We start from the raw sequence: 20,000 nt of genomic DNA, 5'->3' as shown, positions 1-20,000 counted from the left end.
CAGACAGCTTGAACGACAAACTGAACATTTCTTGAAACCTTTATCACTTTCTTTAACTATTTTTCTCTATTTAAAAAGTGTAGGCACATATGCAGTAATAATAAACCACCAATATGGAAAACTAATGCCATCAAAATAGCATGTAGGAGGAAATGATAGTTATGTCAAAACATGAAAGACCGTCAGACCCCGGTAACAGAGTTTTACTGTAGACAATACTACGAAATGACATCACACAGGCTGAAACAGTACACAACACACAGAGAAACCGAAATTCTCAGTAAAAATTAAAAGCATGTGGTCAGTTATGAAAGGGATATGAATGCAGAATGTGGCTGCTCAACAAATTACACCTCGCATGTGTGAAAATGAAATTGTTACTGATCCAGTAGATTTGTGCAAAATATCTAATAATCAACACCTATCAGTATGCGGTAAATTAAATAAAAATTTAATTGGCACAGGTAAATATATAGAAATAGTTGAAAGTGGTGTTCCGAGACAAATACATCACATGCAAGTACAGATAACAAGCATAGGCAAAATTGAATCAATTTATACATCGTTACAGGATAAAGACTGTCGTTGCTACGAAGAAATTTCAAGTCCGATTGTGACGTTCAGGGCACCATATATTAGTTGAGTCACTCAGTCACCAGTGCAGTGCGTCTTTGAGGATGGGTCAGTTTCTTCAAAGATTGAAATGCTCGTTAGTAAAACCATTTTATGTAAAGGATAAAAACCTATCGTAGACAATTACTGCCCCAATTTCTTTGCTTCCAGTGGTTTCAAAATTTTTTGAAAAAGCACTGTGTAGGAGAGTAGCGCCACATCCCTGTACACCTAATTTGCTCTCAGACTCTCTGTTTTGGCTTAGGAATCGAGTATCCACGGAAAATACTATTTATTCTTTTGTGTTTGAACCAATAGCAGTCAGAAACGACGAATTTAGGACAGTAGACATTGTCTTCGATTTAGCAAAACCATTTGACTGTTTGGACCATACACTACTTCTACGTAACTTGATCATTATGGGACTAGGGGAAAATCTCAACTATGATTCATCTCATATCTGGAAAACAGGAAAAAGAAAGTTGCTCTCCAGCTTCAACAAAGAGGGAAGAGATTTGTTTGTGACTTGGATCACGTACAATGGAATGTATCAGAGTATTCTAATCATGGTATATTGCTCTTCCTTGATAAATATGAATGATCTGCCAGTTAACATGACAGATGAGGCAAGTGTTACTGTGAAATACTTGGAACTTAAAACAGACAACTACCTGGCATTTTCCAGATACGTATTTATTCCAGTCTCCCTCCGTCCTCATCTTCCACCCTATCTCTATCCGTCTCCTCCTCCCTTCTGTTGGTACAACTCTTCCTCCTCTCTCCCCCTACTCCTTCCGTTCTCTGTACATCTTCTCCTCTCCTCTCCTTTCTCTGTGTCCATTTACGGCTCCGCATCCACCTGTCCACTTCCTCCCCCCCCCCCCCCAGCTATGTTCGCGTCCTTCTTCCCTCCTAGCTGACTGTCAATCTCCTGCTTCCCCTTCTCTCTTTACGTTTTGACGCTCACCCGATAGGGAACTGATGATTATCACCCCCGCAGTATTTCTTTCCAGATCATAGCTAGTATGTGTACAAAATTTGGTTGAAATCGTCCCAGGGCATTGTGATGATCTTTTAACCCGTGGCTTTGCCCGCGAACGCACATTTTCGACGTATTTCAGATATATTAAACACATTTTACACGTATGTGTACACATATTTCACCTGTACCTCTAGCAAATTCAGCTCTGCGGTTTCACTTTCACGCAGCTAATGTTTGTGATGTCTTATCTTCTGAACTGTTTGTTGTACAATGATACAATTTTGCAAGTACATCCTGTGGTATTTGTGTCTACTTCTGCGCAACGTGTTATGAATCGTGCATGGCGTTGTTAAAATGCCATGCACGATGCCCCAGTTTTTCACGCATCTCAGTGTTTATGTCCTCATATCTCCTAAACTATGTTCGGTAGAGTGATATAATTTTGTTGGTACGTTCAGTAGCATACATGGCTACTATCTACAAAATTAATCACGAATAAAGTTGCCAGTAAAGAAGTAATCAATTAATACAGAATGCCTGACCCGGCAGCTTTACTGCATGAACAGGCGAACGTACAGTAAAGTACCTTTTTTCCTTTCACTGTTTTCTGGTAGTCGTCAGAGAGATAAAATTTTGTAAAGGTTTCATATTACATATCAAGTTTGTTGCGAGTCAATAAGTGCTGTCATCCTCAAAATATGGATGTCTGCAGTATGAGTATTCATGCGTCGTCGATTACACTGCTTTTTCATCTCCACCCCACCTCTTTAAATGGTATGTGGTTCCTACTGTCACAGGTGTGGTTTCCAGACAGTAAAATGATGTGTGTACCGAGATTAGTTGAAATCTGGCCAGTGGTTTAGAAGAAGTTGTGGAACATAGATACATTCTTACATACGTTAGTTCATCCATTATTGTAATATTCATGAATATAGGTAAAAGGATAGTGAGTAACAACAGTCCGTGGCTGCCAGAGAATAGATTAACGCTTAACTTTAATAACGTGCAGTGCGTATATTTTCTGACGCTGATCTCTTGTAAAAGTGAAATTTTATTTTCGAAAGAAGGTCAAACAGTCAGTGAAACCGACCCATTTAAACTTAGGACTGAGGGTAGAAGGAACACTTTCTTCGAAGGATCACGTTGAAGACTTTGTGCAGGTACTGAACGCTGCTATCATGTTGTTGTTGTTGTGGTCTTCAGTCCTGAGACTGGTTTGATGCAGCTCTCCATGCTACTCTATCCTGTGTAAGCTTTTTCATCTCCCAGTACCTACTGCAACCTACATCCTTCTGAATCTGCTTAGTGTATTCATCTCTTGGTCTCCCTCTACGATTTTTACCCTCCACGCTGCCCTCCAATACTAAATTGGTGATCCCTTGATGCCTCAGAACATGTCCTACCAACCGATCCCTTCTTCTGGTCAAGTTGTGCCACAAACTTCTCTTCTCCCCAATCCTATTCAATACTTCCTCATTAGTTGTGTGATCTACCCATCTAATCTTCAGCATTCTTCTGTAGCACCACATTTCAAAAGCTTCTATTCTCTTCTTGTTCAAACTATTTATCGTCAATGTCTCACTTCCATACATGGCTACACTCCATACAAATACTTTCAGAAATGACTTCTCGACACTTAAATCAATACTGGATGTTAACAAATTTCTCTTCTTCAGAAACGCTTTCCTTGCCATTGCCAGCCTACATTTTATATCCTCTCTACTTCGACCATCATCAGTTATTTTGCTCCCCAAATAGCAAAACTCCTTTACTACTTTAAGTGCCTCATTTCCTAATCTAATTCCCTCAGCATCACCCGATTTAATTAGACTACATGCTATCATATATATATATATCAAAAATGCGAAAGTTTGTGTGTATGTTTGTCACCGGATCACGCTAAAACGGCTGGACGGATGTGGATGACGTTTGACACTAAGGTGGCTTATACCCTGGATTAACATACAGTCTACTTTTAAAAGCGGGTAGTACAAGATATTTATTTATTTGATGGCTATAATGAGAAATATGAATAGTAATTGAAGTCCAAGTAGCAACTAATGAAAAGTCATGACAGGAAGGCCAATAGAAAAGCGCCCTGTGTAAACGTTAATTTCAAAGCAGCAGAGCATTGAAAATTTCTCACAACCCCGACATTCTTGGTGGTTTTTTTCCGCTAATTAAATGTCACTTAAAGCCATATTGGCAGTAAAATCCTTAACGATCCACTGATGCATCAGATGTAACAGCACCATGTGAGTTTTCCGTGTAGCCGTGCTGTTAGGTATGTCACTTTACCTCGCCGAATTGTGCGTTAGCCTGGTTCGCATCTCTAATTTTATTTTGCTTTCGCCTTTGTGAAGGGTTCTGTGAGTTTCATATTTGAAATGGATATAATTATAACATTGATTCTTACTAATATTTGCTTATTTTATTGCGATGGTGTTCTTTTACGGTTGCTCACGCCTGGTGTTACCAAGATCAGAAAGCTGACAAGCTCCTTAACTCCTGGTTATCTATGGAATCGCCTTGAAGGCTCACAACGATGGTATTATTTAAATAGTGTATGATAAACAGAGAGGCCTTCTTTACGTGTAGAACGTCGTAGAATTTTAGTGAGGCTGAATTATGATATGCGAGCTTATCTGCTGGTATGAGACACACACGCGACGGCAGGTGAGGTTGCTTCACATGCAAATGTTGTAAAATTTTCCTTTTCTGTCGAGTTACTATTTTTAATACCCGTTCGAGCCGGAGCAACTGGACGGTTTTAGATAAACTTTGTGTTGTGGATTGGCCAGAGCGCCAACCCACAATGAGAGGAAGCCGAAAGGCACGCGTTTAAGCTCACGCAGGCAGGCGTGACGTCTGGAACAAGGCCAAGGTATTTAGACTAGCAAAAAAGGTACGTAGCTTCTGGAATACTTAACTTTAATCCATAATTGGTGAACATCGGTCTGACGGTACATGCATCACAAGATAAATAGCAAATGATAATGGCGCCTTGCTAGGTTGTAGCAAATGACGTAGCTGAAGGTTATGTTAAACTATCGTCTCGGCAAATGAGAGCGTAATTTGTCAGTGAACCATCGCTAGAAAAGTCGGTTGTACAACTGGGGTGAGTGCTAGGAAGTCTCTCTAGACCTGCCGTGTGGCGGCGCTCGGTCTGCAATCACTGATAGTGGCGACACGCAGGTCCGACATTACTAGCGGACCGCGGACGATTTAAAGGCTACCACCTAGCAAGTGTGTTGTCTGGCGGTGACACCACACTTTGGAATATAGATGCTTAAGCCCCGAATTAACACACAGGCTGCCTATTATTCCGCAAAAAAAGAAACTGTTCCCATGGAATGTTCATCGTGGCCACCGTTCTCATAGGATCAGTAACATGACGATATTCTTGAAAGTTAGCTATCAACTTAATGCATTAAGTTCAGCTAGAGATTAGTTTCTAAATGTTTTAACAAGTGAAGGAAGTACGTACATAAATCTATGAAAGCAGAAATATTATAACAGGAGACAACCTCAGAAATAAACGCACACATAATAAAAAAGCGAAATATTTGTGATATGCAATGTTGCATAAAATTAAATCGCAGCAGTTTAAACGGTATTACATTTAGATTCCCACCTAACCACAACTTTAAAATCAATGGAGTCACAACAAAAAACTAAATATTTACGAGTGGCTTTATACTATATGAAGTTCAAATAACAGATTCACAGAATCTTTTACGAACATGAAGGAAAAAATGTCTACAATAGGACACGAACAATCTTCATACATACATACATAAAAATAAGTTATGCACACACCGATCCCCAGAAGTCACGAAGATAGAAGTTGACTGTGGATATTGTATCACAGACACAGTCCCTTTGACTATCCAGAGATGTCACTAAACCAGCGCAAAGATGTAAACAACCATGCATGAGCAGCACCTATTAGACGGAGGTTGACCAGCCGACGTGGCCGAACGGTTCTAGGCGCTGCAGTCTGGAATCGCGTGACCGCTACTGTCGCAGGTTCGATACCTGCATCGGGCATGGATGTGTGTGTTGTCCTCAGGTTAGTTAGGTTTAAGTAGTTTTAAGTTCTAGGGGACTGATGAACTTAGAAGTTAAGTCCCATAGTGCTCACAGCCATTTCAACCATTTTTTGAACCAAGACAGAGGTTGTCCGATAGCCGATAAGTTCCAGTCATTCCACCAGGAAGGAGGTACACGTCTCCAGTTGTCTGTACTTCAACCATGACTGAACGGTCAATACCGCGGTTCGATCGCATCTGCATTGTTACTTTTTGCCAGGAAGGGCTCTCAACATGGGGTGGTGACCATGCGTCTTGGAGTGAACCAAAGCGATGTTGTGCGGAAACGGAGGAGATACCGAGAGACAGTAACCGTCGATGACATGCCTCGCTCAGGCCGCTCTAGGGCTACTGCAGCAGTTGATGACCGCTTCCTACGGATTATGGCTCGCAGGAACCCTGATAGTAACGCTACCATGTTGAATATTGTTTTTCGTGCAGTCACAGGACGTCGTGTTACGACTCAAACCGTGCTCAATAGGCTTAATGATGCGGAACTTCAGTCCCGACGTCCATGACGAGGTCCATCTTTGCAACCACGACACGATTCAGCGCCTTAGAGATGGACCCAACAATGTGCAGAATGAACCGCTCAGAATTGACATCACGTTCTCTTCACCGATGAGTGTCACATATGCCTTCATTCAGACAATCGTCGGAGACGTGTTTGGAGGCAACGCCTTAGACAAACTGTCCTGGGAGTGCAGCAAATTAGAGGTTCTCTGCTGTTTTGGGGTTGCATTGTGTGGGGATGACGTACGCCGCTGATGATCATGGAAGTCGCCGTAACGGCTGTAAGATATGTGAACGCCATCCTCCGACCGATAGTGCAACCATATCGACTGCATATTGGCGAGGAACTGGTCTTTATGGACGACAATTCGCGCACCCATCGTGCACATCTTCTGAATGACTTCTTTTAGTATAACGACATCGCTGAACTAGAGTAGTCAGCATGTTCTCTACACATGAACCCTATCTAACATGCCTGTTATAGATTGAAAAGGGCTGTTTGTCGACGACCATCCACAGTGAGGGACCTACGCCGAATCGCCATTGGGGTCTGGGACAATCTGGACCAACAGTGCCTTGATGAACTTGTCGATGCCACAATGAATACAGGCATGCACCAATGCAAGAGGACGTGCTAGTGGGTATTAGGGGTACCGGTGTGTACAGAAATGTGGACCACCACTGGACCACCACCTCTGAAGGTCTCCCTGTAGTGATACAACATGCTATAGTGGTTTTAATGACCAATAAAAAGGGCGAAAATGATGTTTATGTTGATCTCTATTCCAATTTTCCGTACAGGTTCCGGAACTCTCGGAACCGAGGTGATGCAAAACTTTTTTAGATGTGTTTAAGTCACCTTCATAACATGAGCTTTCTGATTCATGACTACACGGAACACACTATAGTAAGCATTCCCATACTGTATTAGTATCTCGTGATGGCTATTAGTGCCAATATGGCTTACATTGACATTTAACTACGGTACCACAGATCGTACCAAGAATGTTTGTTTTCTGATGAATCTTCAATGAGCTGTTGCCTTGAAACGAAATAGTGTCATAACAGTTTCAAATCTAAAAATTAGAGTTTACACTGCGGCTGTTTTGATTTGTTTTAACAAATTAAGGAAGTACCTACCTAAATTTACGAAAGCAGAAATATTGCATTAGGATAAAATCATCGCTAAAGTCCATAACAATGTAACGTATGCTCATGACAGTATTTATCAGGACGTAGAATGTGTTTTCAGTTGTGATATTATCGGTAGTCGTAAACGTTGTTCTCTCATTGTATTGGACTGCAATCTCTGGCCATAGATGGTCGAAAATTATGATATTATCAGGCTTCTTAAAGGCTGTATTCTATTTGGATTTCAGTGAATCATAGTTTCTTCGTTGATTTCGAGTGTTTCTAGCGTTCGAAGGTATGCATTTAGTACAATTACTTGGCTTTGCTGGTTGGATTTGAGTGATTCATAGTTTATTTGGTGATTCAGTTGGTTTGTGGGATCTGCATAGTTCGTTTTCCTGTTAGGTTTGGTGTTTCATAGTGACAGTTTACCTAGTGTTTGTAGTATCTCGATAGTTTGCTTATTGGTTACGTTTGTTGGTTGTTTCGTTCGTTTGCTTAGGATTAGTAGGCCCTAGATAGTATGGTTCTCCGCTAGCTTTGTAGTTTATTTCGTTGGTTAACTTGGTATTTGTTTTGGATTACTGTTTTGTTATTATTGTAGTTAGTTATTAGGCTAGGTTGTCTAGGTCGGATTATCTTACGCCAGTTCCTCAGTTTAGGTATTAATATTTCAATTTCTAATGCTTAAGAAACTCAAGTCGAATCTTCCACAGAGCTCACAAAGAGCTCGTGTTGCGTGGATTTTCATAGAGCTTTATCGTGCAGTGGAAAATGAACTATAAAATCCAGTCCCTTTTACCACCGTCCAGTGGTGAAGCACAAGTTTTGCAACTTTACTTTATGGGAGACGACGAGGGGGAGACTGGCAGACAGTGTCAAATTATTCACGGAGCTGAATACCCATTCTGTACTGAAAATTTAGAACATTCTGCACAATCACAATGTACTTGGGCACGAGTTTAAAACAGCTCTGGAGAAAATGCCCGACGAGCGCTGCAGTGTGAAGATCCGTGGCGAGCAGCACCATGCACGGCGCTATAACACACCGGCCGAGGCCGAAATCGCTGCTGTGGTTGCGGACGCTGACGCAACTTCTCCGGGTGTCCTGCGCAGTCGCGACTTCGTCAGCAGGATCACAGGCACGCACAGATACTACCGTGCTCTGCTGTATCAAGGGCAAGAAGGAAATTACGAGGGTCACGCCAAAAGAAATGCACACTATTTTTGTAAAAATACAGTTTTCATACTGCACGTGTGAAAGTTTTACAGTGTGTAGATACATCCTTCCCGCTTGTTTTCAAACTTAGTTCAACCTGTTCCCCTGAGTGGCCACGTCACAGCATGTCTTCAAGATGGCTGCTACACTTGACGTTCGTGAGAAGCAACGTGCTGTCATAGAATTCCTGTGCTGTGAAAACGAGACAGTGGGAAACATCCACAAGAGGCTGAAAATGGTGTATGGAGATGCTGCTGTCGATCGCAGTACAGTTAGTCGGTGGGCAAGCAGGTTAGGTGATGAAAGCGGGCACGGCAATATTGAAGATTGTCTGGCAGCGGCAGGCCTCGAACTGCACACACTCCAGACAATGTGCAGAGAGTTAACGAATTGGTGACTGCTGACAGACGCATCACAGTGAAAGAATTGTCACGCTACGTTGGGATAGGGGGAGGAAGTGTTGGCGTTAAAAACGTTTTGTGCCAGGTGGGTTCCCAGGATGTTGACAGTGGCTCACAAAGAAACAAGAAAAACGGTATGCAGCGAACTTTTGGAACAGTACGAGAATGGTGGAGATGAATTCCTTGGAAGAATTGTGACAGATGATGAAACATGGCTCCGTCATTTTTCACCAGAGGCGAAGAGGCAATCAATGGAGTGGCATCATGCAAATTCACCAAAGAAAAAGAAATTCAAAACCACACCTTCTGCTGGAAAAAATTATGGCTGCGGTGTTTTCCGATTTCGAACGACTCTGGTTTGTGGACATCATGCCAAGTGGAACCACCATAAATTATGATGCATATGTGACCACACTGAAGAAACTTCAAGCTCGACTGCGTCGTGCTAGACCACATCGGCAAAAGCAGGATGTTTTGCTATTGCACGACAATGCACGGCCACATGTCAGTCAAAAAACCATGTAAGCGATCACAAAACTCGGATGGACAAAACTGAAACACCCGCCTTACAGTCCTGACCTGGCTCCATATGACTATCATCTCTTTCCAAGATGGCGTAAGGCAGTTGAGAGGGATGGAAATTATGTGGAGAAATGAAAATATAGTTCCTAAAGGATGTATCTACACACTGTAAAACTTTGAAACATGTTGAATAAAAGATGGATTTAAAAAAAAAATTGTGTGCATTTCCTTTGGAGTGACCCTCGTATTAATGCGGTGTAGGATACTTTTGCCACAATTTGTGGTAGACATGTATGTGAAGACAGAGAGCGTGTGTCTAATGTTCATAGCGCTAAACCACACCAAGCTGTGCACAGAGAGCCTGTAAGACGCATCTGCAAAGAATAACAAGGTCAGATGGTCATCCTCCCATCGGCGTTCGTGAACAGTCCGAGGTACCTCAACGAATACACTCAATTCGCTTTCTCCTATGTTTGCAATTACAGTCGGTCTGACAGTCATCACCTTCAAGTGCAGCCAGGCTGGACCGCGGTCAGGGAAGAATTGATAGCCGGACAGAAACCGAAGACCGCCAGAACACTGTAGCATGACTTCTTAAGAGGTGGTGTGCCTCCTCACGAAAGGGCAAGTTTTTGGTGAAGCGCAATGTTTCGTGTATTCCATTGAGTGCCAAAACCGCTCCTGGCCCCACCTCCACGTGCTGTTGTGGTTAAAACAGATATTTCTTACGAAGCAAATCGATGAAGTGACATCAGCAGAACTTCCCGACCCCAACGTGGACAAACAGTTATATGACACGGCCACTAACAGCCTATTCTAAAGCCCTCGCGGAGCTCTGAACTCTGTATCCTGTGCATGAAGGACTGGAAATACACCAAAAAGTAACCTCGGCCACTGTTAAAACAGACGCAAACGAATGAGATCGGATAACCGTTATACAAACCTAGAGCGCCCGACGGCAGGGGGCGTACGGTCACAATGAATTTGAGAAGTATGGCGCAAGAAGTCGTACTGAACAGCAGCTGGGTCGTCCCACACTCACCACCCCTTTTCAAAATATTTATGACCAGATGACTGTGGGGTTTTGTAACTCGATTACAAAATGAAGGCAATGACCAAACTATATTTACTGTGCAACTGCAGCGCTATGCTAATATTGATCCAAGAGACGAAGTGCAGATGTTTAAGAGCTGGTCGATGTGCGAGCAGTAACGAAGCCGCACGGCGTGTACTGGGCCTGTCGCACTTTACGAGAGGACGCGACAGTGACACATTCAGGGTGCACCTTACCAACGGCGACTGCGTGTACTTCACGGAAACCAATTTGCACGATCGAATATCGAACCGTCCTCTACCACCTTCACCGCACTTTCCGTCTGTGCCAGATGGACAACTTTGCCATAAATTTGCTGTACCTCGATGTGCCAAAATATTACATATGGAACATGTCACGGAAACAATGAGAACGTCGTGTGCAGGACACATTTGTCGAAGGCTGTCAAAGTGTGAAAGCGTCAGATTACCTGGGCATAATTTACACCATGCGTGTAAAGCACTTTGAGTCTTATTGAGTACGGTTGTTTTTGACCCGCGTCCGTGGCTCCATCAGTTTTCAGGCCCTGAAAACAGTCGATGAGGAAGAAAAAGTCTCATTTAAGGAAACATATAAGGCACGCTCATCCAAGAAGACAATGTAGTTCAGCGCCCCGTCCGCGACCGTGTGTCGCTAGTGTCGGCATAGGAGCGAGAGAGAGCTTCGGAGCGAGTGACACCGCACAGCACTGCTCTCCGCTGGACTGTCCCGCAGTCAGATCCAACGTAAACAAAATAGTCTATCTTAGAATTAATTTTATGTAAGGGATATACAGTCTCATTCTTACTGTCAGTAGTTACAAGCAAGTATTTGTTGTACTTCGTGCTACAATTTTTTGTCTCCCTTTTTCAGAGTTTAGAAATCGGATCCTTAGTTTGCTGTTTTGTACGTAATAATTTTAACTGACCAAGTTTGAATACTTATTAAAATAGAATTACGGTTATAAAGCTCTTTAATTCTTACAGTCAGCATTGTTAAAGAAGACAATTAACATTTTACACGTTTTTCTGTTTCGAGGAAACGATTTTGTCTAGGCTTGGTACAATATTCCGTGAGACTGCTAACCTCAAAGAATTGGTCAAATTTTTATCACCAAGCACTGAACGTTTTTAGCAAGCTTTAAAAGCGAGAAAAAGCGCTCACAAATATACGTGGAACAAAACATAGAGAGAAATTTGGCCGCGTACTTGTGCAAAAGAGGATATTTCTGTCGTGGCAGACAGCTGTAAAAGTCATCCAAAGTTTTACACATAAGAAAGCGGTCCTTCAAGCGGATATGGCACTGTAGGTCTATCAGCTGTAGTTGAATCACTTGTGAGACGTCCTCTCCCCGAAGGGAAAACGGGAGAACAAATATATCTGCCGGCTGGCGTTCGGGCGGTCCGCACGGCCAGCTAAGCGGCACGGTTCGGCCACTGGAGCAACATACGAATTCGCCCGGGGCGCTGGCCGTGGGCGACCGCGGGCGCTAGCGCCCCAGGGGCGCAGTTTGGATATAAGGCAATGGGACTTTTGTAAGAGGATGGTCACTGGGATGCTACTATGAAAGGCGCCGTATTGTGCCGGTCATCAACCACTCTCGAATCCTATGACACTTTGGAACAGCAGCATGTGAAGAAATCTCGTTTCAGCACCAAAGGTCAGCGCAGGCCTGCGGTAACATGTATCCTAACAAAGCACTGAAGCTTATTGAGAAGAAAGTTTTCTCAGCGGTGCCCAAACGGCTGTCTGATTTCGGCATGCGCAGCCCATTACGAGTGGGAGAATTATCCACTGGTTTGCTCAGGGAACACAGTTTCGACACGACAGCCTTGGGGTCCATGTTGCCCAAACTGAACCCATGCTATTACCAGAGCAAAGGCAGATTTTCAATAAAATTTTGAGTCGCGCGGAGAACGGAGAAGGGGCTCTTCACTTTTTAGACGCACCTGAGGTCACTGGCAATAGATTCCTGTTGAAATTGCTGCTGGCGCAGTTGCACAAGGACGGGAATGTCACGCTAGGTGTCGCGCCCTCTGGCATAGCCGCGACCTTGGTCAGCGGAGGAACCACTGTCCACTCCGTGTTCAAGTTTTCTCTGAACTTTGAAAGTGAGGAAACGCCCACTTGCAATATGAGCAACAGCAATGGTCACGCGGCTCTGTAGCAGCACTGCAAATTGATCGTGTGCGGCGAATACTCGATTTCATACAAGCGTGCGATCGAGGCGTTCGACCGAAGCTTGCAAGACATCCGCGGTAACCGTGTTGTCTTGCTAGCAGGCGACTTCCGACAGACGCTGCCGGTCATCGACTGAGGCACTGCGGCAGACGAGATCAGCGCGTGTCTCACATCATCGCCACTGGGGGCACACGTAGAAAGTCAACAGCTGACAACTCTACAAGAACGAGGAGTCTGAGCTCTTTGCACACCACCTCCTCCAGCTCGGAGAGACTACATGGCAATGGATGTGGAAGGCCTAATAAAATTTCAAAGCCGTTTCCGCAAAGTTGTAAGTTCGGAAGATACCTTAATTAATGAGTTTCTTCCGAGCTTTCATGAATAACTGAACAACGAGGAGGGATTATATGATAGAGTTATCTTGCTGTCTAAGAATGAATCGGTGGGAACCATCAACAAAAAATTATTGCACAAGTACCTGATGAGAGATGACCATCGGTATAGTGACAAGAGCTAAAACAACTTCATACCCTCTAGAGTTTCTAAACACTTTAGACCTTTCGAGGGTACCGTACCACAGATTGTAGCTAGAGGTGGATGAGCCTGTCCTATTGAAGAGCAACCTGGGTGCACCACGATTGTGCAATGGCAGCACATTACGCATCACACACCGGAGAAGGCATATCGTGCAGGGCTCCATTATCACCGACAGAGCCAAGAGAGAGAGAGTATTAATACCTCGAATTCCCATTATTCCAACAAACTTGCTATTCCAGTTTAAACGCTTGCAGTTCCTACTGAAAGTGGCCTTTTCGATCACTGTAACAAGACTCATGGTCGAACGTTAACAGTGGCAGGTATTCGTTTGGGCACCCCATGTTTCCCGCTCGGACAGCTCCACGTTGGCTGGACGCTTGTATCGAAAGCCAAAGATCTTTATTGTACACGGAAAACAAGAAATAACAAACGTTGTTCATAGAAATGTATTGCAGTAGATTTCTGACTCTCTGTATGTACCAGGATAATTACTATGTTTTCCGTGCTAGCCATGGCGCGAACAGTCGTGCAATTATTTACTCCCTTTCCTGGAACATTTTGCGCTTTACTACTCGATCGAGTACAAACTTTTGCGTAAGTAAACTAGAAAGTTTTGAAGGAGCAGAGTTGTGACAGCGCTTAGCTGGGCCGTAAGTGGCTCGGGCCACTATACCTCAAAGAACATTTTGTGATGGCGCATACGCATGAGTAGTAAGTTCCGGAATTAACTTTTCGTTACAACTGACTGTTTAACAGCGGTTAGAACAGCGTGGCGCAGCTAGTCTTCACTATACGAATGGCCTGCACCATCTCTGACACTGAAATGCGAAGGCTGGTTTGCTTCGCTTAGTTTCACTCTGTTATTTCGTACGGTGTCACAATTTGGGTAACTATTACATTAGCTCAGAAGAAGGCTGCAGTGGTAGTTCGCAACTTCGTGTAGGCCGTCCTTAGGTGTCTCAGAGTTCTAACTCTACCGTCCCTGTGTAAGTTATATACTATATCATCATAATTGTGGCTGACAATGTTGACACATTCAGAAAAAACTAGAACATTCATTCAGCGATCTCTTAGATAACACTTCCTTAGGCATCGTACAGAAATGTGCATTATAAAACAGGTTTCATTTTCAATAGGCTTCCAGCACGAGTGAAAGGAATTGAGTGATAAAGTTTAGGTATTTGAATTCATGTTGAAAGGTTTCCTTATAGAACCCTTCTATTCAGCACAGTGCTATTATTCTTAATGCTGTTTTTATTGTTATGTTGAAACGTCCCCTTAGAACAATTATACACGACTGTCCTTAAACTGACACACAATATTTTTAGCGCAACGCAATCTGATTTTCAGAAATCCCTACAAAAGAATGGCCCTGACTAACATTAACCTATGCGTTTCACAAATCGCTTACCTCACAAAAATCTTGGTTACTCGAACTACTGCAATACAGCGAGCGCCACTACTGCCAGCTAAATAAAAGATTCAAACTACGGAAGGCACTAACTACTGATAGGCATAGTTAGCAAATGAAAGATTTTAATAGAGAACAAACAATGTATTTACCTTAATAATCATAATATATATAGTAGTTCATGACAAATTACAAAACTCCGCCATCTCTCTCCCCACATCCACCACTGCTGGCGGCTCACCTCCAACTGCGCAACGCTACGCGCTGTTCACATCCAGCTGCCGCTGCCCAACACTACAATGGCAGAGAACAATGCAACCTAGCCACAGACTGCACACAGCACAGCCAGTGATTTTCATACAGAGCGCTAAGAAAACCTAAACAGCCTACTTACAATGTTAATTCTTCAATTCTTTGTTTATAAATGTTTCTGTAAACTATTTACTAATTCGCTCCATGACCAAGCAACTTTACCTCATAGCCTCCCATGGAACCTGACCTGTGTAGATAAAAATATAAATAAAAGTTTGTTCAAAACCTGAAATCTGCGAAAATCCCTTGCCGATAACTGAGCCACGCGCGGATCGCGGTCACGTCGTTTATTGCTCGTCATCTTGTTTTTATGGTTCTGTCACCTCTTTCTTATTCAGTTTTTTTGGCGTCACTAAGTTGCTGGTTTGCTTGCCCGTGAGTGGCAGCAGCGGCGCTTATCGATAAGAGCACTGTCGTACTATCTCTGGAGCGACCGTTAGTATTTCCGGGTCGTCGACTGTCGGGAGTTGAGTCGGGGGGGGCAGAGCGCCAGTGAGGCGCGGACAGCCAGTACTTGCAGACCGCTGGCCGCACACATGAACTGTCTGACGGAAGGAGACTGGAGCGGGAACCACCGCTGGTTGGTAGTTCGGTTGGTCGTCTCATTGGGCGACGTGTATTTGGTATTTTGACCGTTTCTGGGCATCGCCAGTTGGTCATCTTGCCGGACGTGGGTCGGTTCCTTCCTCGTACAGAGGTGTCGTCACCGATGGGCAAGAGTTACCTCTGCATGGGTGGGTCCGAGCCAGTGTTCCCGCGTCGCCGTGTCCCCGAGTTCCCAACGGACATCGGGTTGAGTCGGGATGGAGCTTCAGTGAGCTCCGGACAGCCAAGACTCGCACGACCGTTGCCGACACTCATAACTTGAATGGGGACGACCTTGGTTGGTCGTTCGGTCGGTCGTCTCATCGGATGACGTGTATTTGGCCGCCGACCGCTTATGGAAACTCTGTGTGACTTGTCGCTTCTCCTTGTTGTTCCACGGTGATTGGTTTTAGTACTGTTGGAGTTCTTAGTTCAAGTGTTTACGTGGAACTTTTAGTAGCTTCTGTGATTTCCGCTGAGCTGATGAATGCTGTCTGCATACTGGTGTAGCCAGTTGGTCGCTTGCGACGGAGCAGCAATGAAGTCTCCACGGCGTGAGGTGAGGCTGGGGCCACTCGTGGCGTGCACGCGCGATCAAAGTTGTGTGAAACTAGCTGTGAGAGCTGCAAAGTTCGTCGCCCACCGAACCTGCATACTGGGGTCGAGTAATCAGTGAACCTGTTATGAAATCTGAACTGCTGTGACACCTCTTTGTTGATTGCTGGCTGTTGCTTCCTGGGATGTTCCTGCAAGCAGCAACGTGATGGTGTGCTGGAGTCGGCAAAATTTTGCAGCCGTCTTCCTGTATGATGTCTAACATTTCAAATGATTATAATTTATTAGTGAAGTGCACCAGCGGTATCTTCTGCGTTGTGGCCGTTAACGTTCCGGTTACCTGCCCTGGTCCTTAGCGTAATTTTCCCGCACAGTGTTTTCCTCGCTGTGTTGATGCTGTCCAGGACGGCGTGTAGTTCCACAGCTTTTTTTTTTTCATTTTTGTCTTTGAGTGTTTATTGTGACTGTGTTTAGACGCCAATTGTCAAGACGTTGTGCTGCTGGGATCTTTGTCGTCGCTGATATTTTCGGTTGCCAATCCATTGGTCAAGGGGACGGGAATATATTAGGTTCTTGGTTTGTTCGTCAGCCGTCCCTAGGTCATTCTACCACCCAATTGTTTACTGTTACGCTTGGCTGCCTGTCTCACCTAATGTGTTGTTAGAGTTTCCTCCCCTTGGAACACTTCTGAGCACCACTGTTCTGTTCTTTGTCATTGTGATTTTCTTTTGGCACAAGTACTGTGCCAGGCCTTTAGCCGTGTATTAATTTTGTCTGTTCTATATGGCCTTCATTCGAAACTTATGTGATGTATTTTAAGATTAGGCCTTCACCTGTGTTTTATTTAAAATTCTTGTTTGTTCTGTATTTAGGCCCTCAGCCGCATTTGTTTTAAAATCTGTGGCTTTCAGCCATATTGTGTAAATGCTTATCTTAAGGTTTGTCTTTAATTATTTTGAATAATTATTTGGGCCTTTAGCTGAGAAGATATTTTAGTTTTACTTAAGTAAGGCCTTCAGCCATTTGTCTAAATTCATGTGCCTTAAAAGGAACTATTTAAGGATATTTTAATTTTACTTAAGTAAGGCCATCAGCCATTTCTCTAAATCCTTGTGTTTTAAAAGCAATTATTTAAACCTTATTACTGAGAAGTTACTTCGGCCCTTTTTGTTTTAAAGAGAAAACTGTGCATTTTGTTTTCGAGGAAGAAAGTTCTGTGTTCTTCTGCAACCAACAGCAACTGATCTTGGCCCCATTCCATAACCTGATCCGCTATGTCTTGCGATTCCAGATTTCAATAACTTTGAAATTTTAAAACAATGTTTCATTCCAGTTTGTGTGTGTTTTATATGCCTATTTTTAATTTATATAATACATAAATAAATACGTAATATATAAAGGGGCGTTTATTACCAAATACTTGGAAAACTTCTTGAGCCATTCTCTGATGAACATTCGGTCTGACACAGGCTGTATATATTATTAATATGTATGATACATATATGTATATGTAATATAGAAAGGGGAAACATTGTTACCAAAAATCTCTAAAAGCACTCAAGCAATTTACTTCTACTTTTATACATTACTGTAATAAACGTTTGGAGATAAACAAACCATTTTTTTAGTACATAAATATATATTATATCTAATAGTGGAACGTTGTTAGCAAACAGAAAAGTCATATTTATGCCTTATCGGCTTATGATGACAACAACTGTACAGAATCTGAATTTTCAATAACCATACAAAGAACTCGAGGCCAGAGAGAGGGAGGAATGGGCCAGGGGGCGGAGAAAATGAGCGTAGAATGCGGAAAGGAGGCGATGGACAGAGAGAAAGAGGGGGGAGGGGCAGGGAGAGATGATGACAGGTGGGGAAGAGAAGATGGACACAGAAAGTTGGGAGGAGGTGATGGACAGGGAAAGGGAGAGAGAGAGAGAGAGAGAGAGAGAGAGCGAGAGAGGAGACAGGGGAAGAGATAGAGAGAGAGGGGAGAAGAAGACAGACAAAGGGGGCAGGTGATGTTGGACTTAGAGACGGAGAGAGAGAGGGTAGGAGGAGTGGGAGTAGAAGATGCTCAGAGGAAGAGGAGAGGAGATTACTGGCAGAGAGGGGGACGATGGAGTAGACGGGCAAACAGATAGGAAGGAGTATATAGACAGAGGCAGAAGGGTGAAGGAGATTAGGATGTATATAATATTACCGAATATATTAGAAATGTGTGCTTCCTGTTTTACTTCTTTCCTGCTTAACTAGAATGTACCACATCAATGCGTGGCCGGGACTAGCTAGTATATAAATAAAATAAGGAACATTAACGTCGCGCACTGTTGCTGTACTTTCTCTGATGGTACTCCACTTACAGGCTTCGCGAAATGGTGTGTAGCGTACTGTCAACGACGAGGTCTTTAGAGAAGGAGCACGAGCTCGGATAGAAGAAGGATGGGGAAGTAAACAGGCAGTGGCGTTTCAAAGGAACCATACTAGAATTCAACTTAAAAGATTTAGGAAAACGAGATGCGCCAGCATTCGCGGCAATTTGACTTTACCATAAAAGGCACTGTTAGTGAAACTTAACTATCAGAATAAAGAGTCCGCTACTGCAGCTTCACAACCCTATTCGAGTGGGTAAAGTTCATATGACAAGTGTCACGGTGAGGAAAGTGATCACCAAGTTCGAAGCCACGGACGATCTGCTGTTCGGACAGTTCAGGAAGAAGTGAAGACTTAGGCGGCTTCATATCCGCATGGTGGAGTCAGCGTTTGTGAAGTCGCACGTCGCACCGCCATTGCACTCACTACTGTTTGGAGAGAACTTAGGTGTATCCTCCAATGCTATCCGTACAAAGCCCAGTGTCATCACGTTCTGTTAGCCACCTGTTTTCTGAGGCGGGGAGCATTTCCGGTGTGGGCACATAAAAGAAGTGGAAGACGTCGTTCGGTTGTTTAATGTGTTGTTGAAGGACTATGCCCATTTCACACTCCAGGACTATGTCAACACACACACAAAATTGCAGAATTTTGGCCACCTAAAATCGTCGAACTGTGGTGAAAACCCCACTGCATGACGAAAAGGGCACGGTGTGTTGTGAATTTACCATATCAGTCGTGATCGGTTCGTTTTTCTCCGAGGAAAAGCAGGGTGCTGCTGTGGAAAGTGTTAGCGTGATGGGTCTTGCGCACTTGGTTTGGTGAAGATTGCGTGCTGAGCCGCCATTTCCAACATGCTTGGCCTCCCACGTCCTCAGACCTCAGCCCGCGTGATTATTGGTTGTGAGATTACTTGAAATCTACCGCGATCCTCCGACTTCGTTATGCATGCTAAAAGACAACGGGAGTTTCTCACCGTAGCTAGTGATACAGTGTACGGTACTGTTCACAACATTCTCTCTCGACTGCACGTATTGTTGAATGACGGCCGACATGTTGAGTATTTCTCATGACAAACATCGTATTTGCTAAAAATATGTTGTTACACTAATTATTTCTTTCGTTTCACCTGAAGCGCCATCTTTTGGTCATTTGTTGCAGATTCCTTTTATCAATAAAACCGTAAGTCATGTGTCAATTTTTACCTCTCTCCCTACATTATGCAGTGAAATGTTGGATTTGCAAAAGTTAAAGGGAATTTTGGGCTATCCTGCATATTATTTATTCGGTTTTATCTACGTCATCTTAAAAAAAAGGGAGTGATGCATATTATTTATTTTCCACCACTTGTATGCCCCTTTTTCATATCGAGATTATCATTTTGATTGGTACACTATCGCAGTACTTTCCGCATTTGGCAGAGACAATAATTTATGACACCTAGTCGTAGATATCCGCATCTGTAACCCCGTGTTTCAGAGTACACTTAATTCGTGTGAGAGG

The sequence above is a fragment of the Schistocerca piceifrons genome, chromosome 4, assembly GCF_021461385.2.
Source record: "Schistocerca piceifrons isolate TAMUIC-IGC-003096 chromosome 4, iqSchPice1.1, whole genome shotgun sequence".
In the NCBI taxonomy this organism is placed as follows: Eukaryota; Metazoa; Arthropoda; class Insecta; order Orthoptera; family Acrididae; genus Schistocerca; species Schistocerca piceifrons.
The sequence above is the reverse complement of the archived record's forward strand: the minus strand, read 5'-3'. Positions refer to the sequence as shown.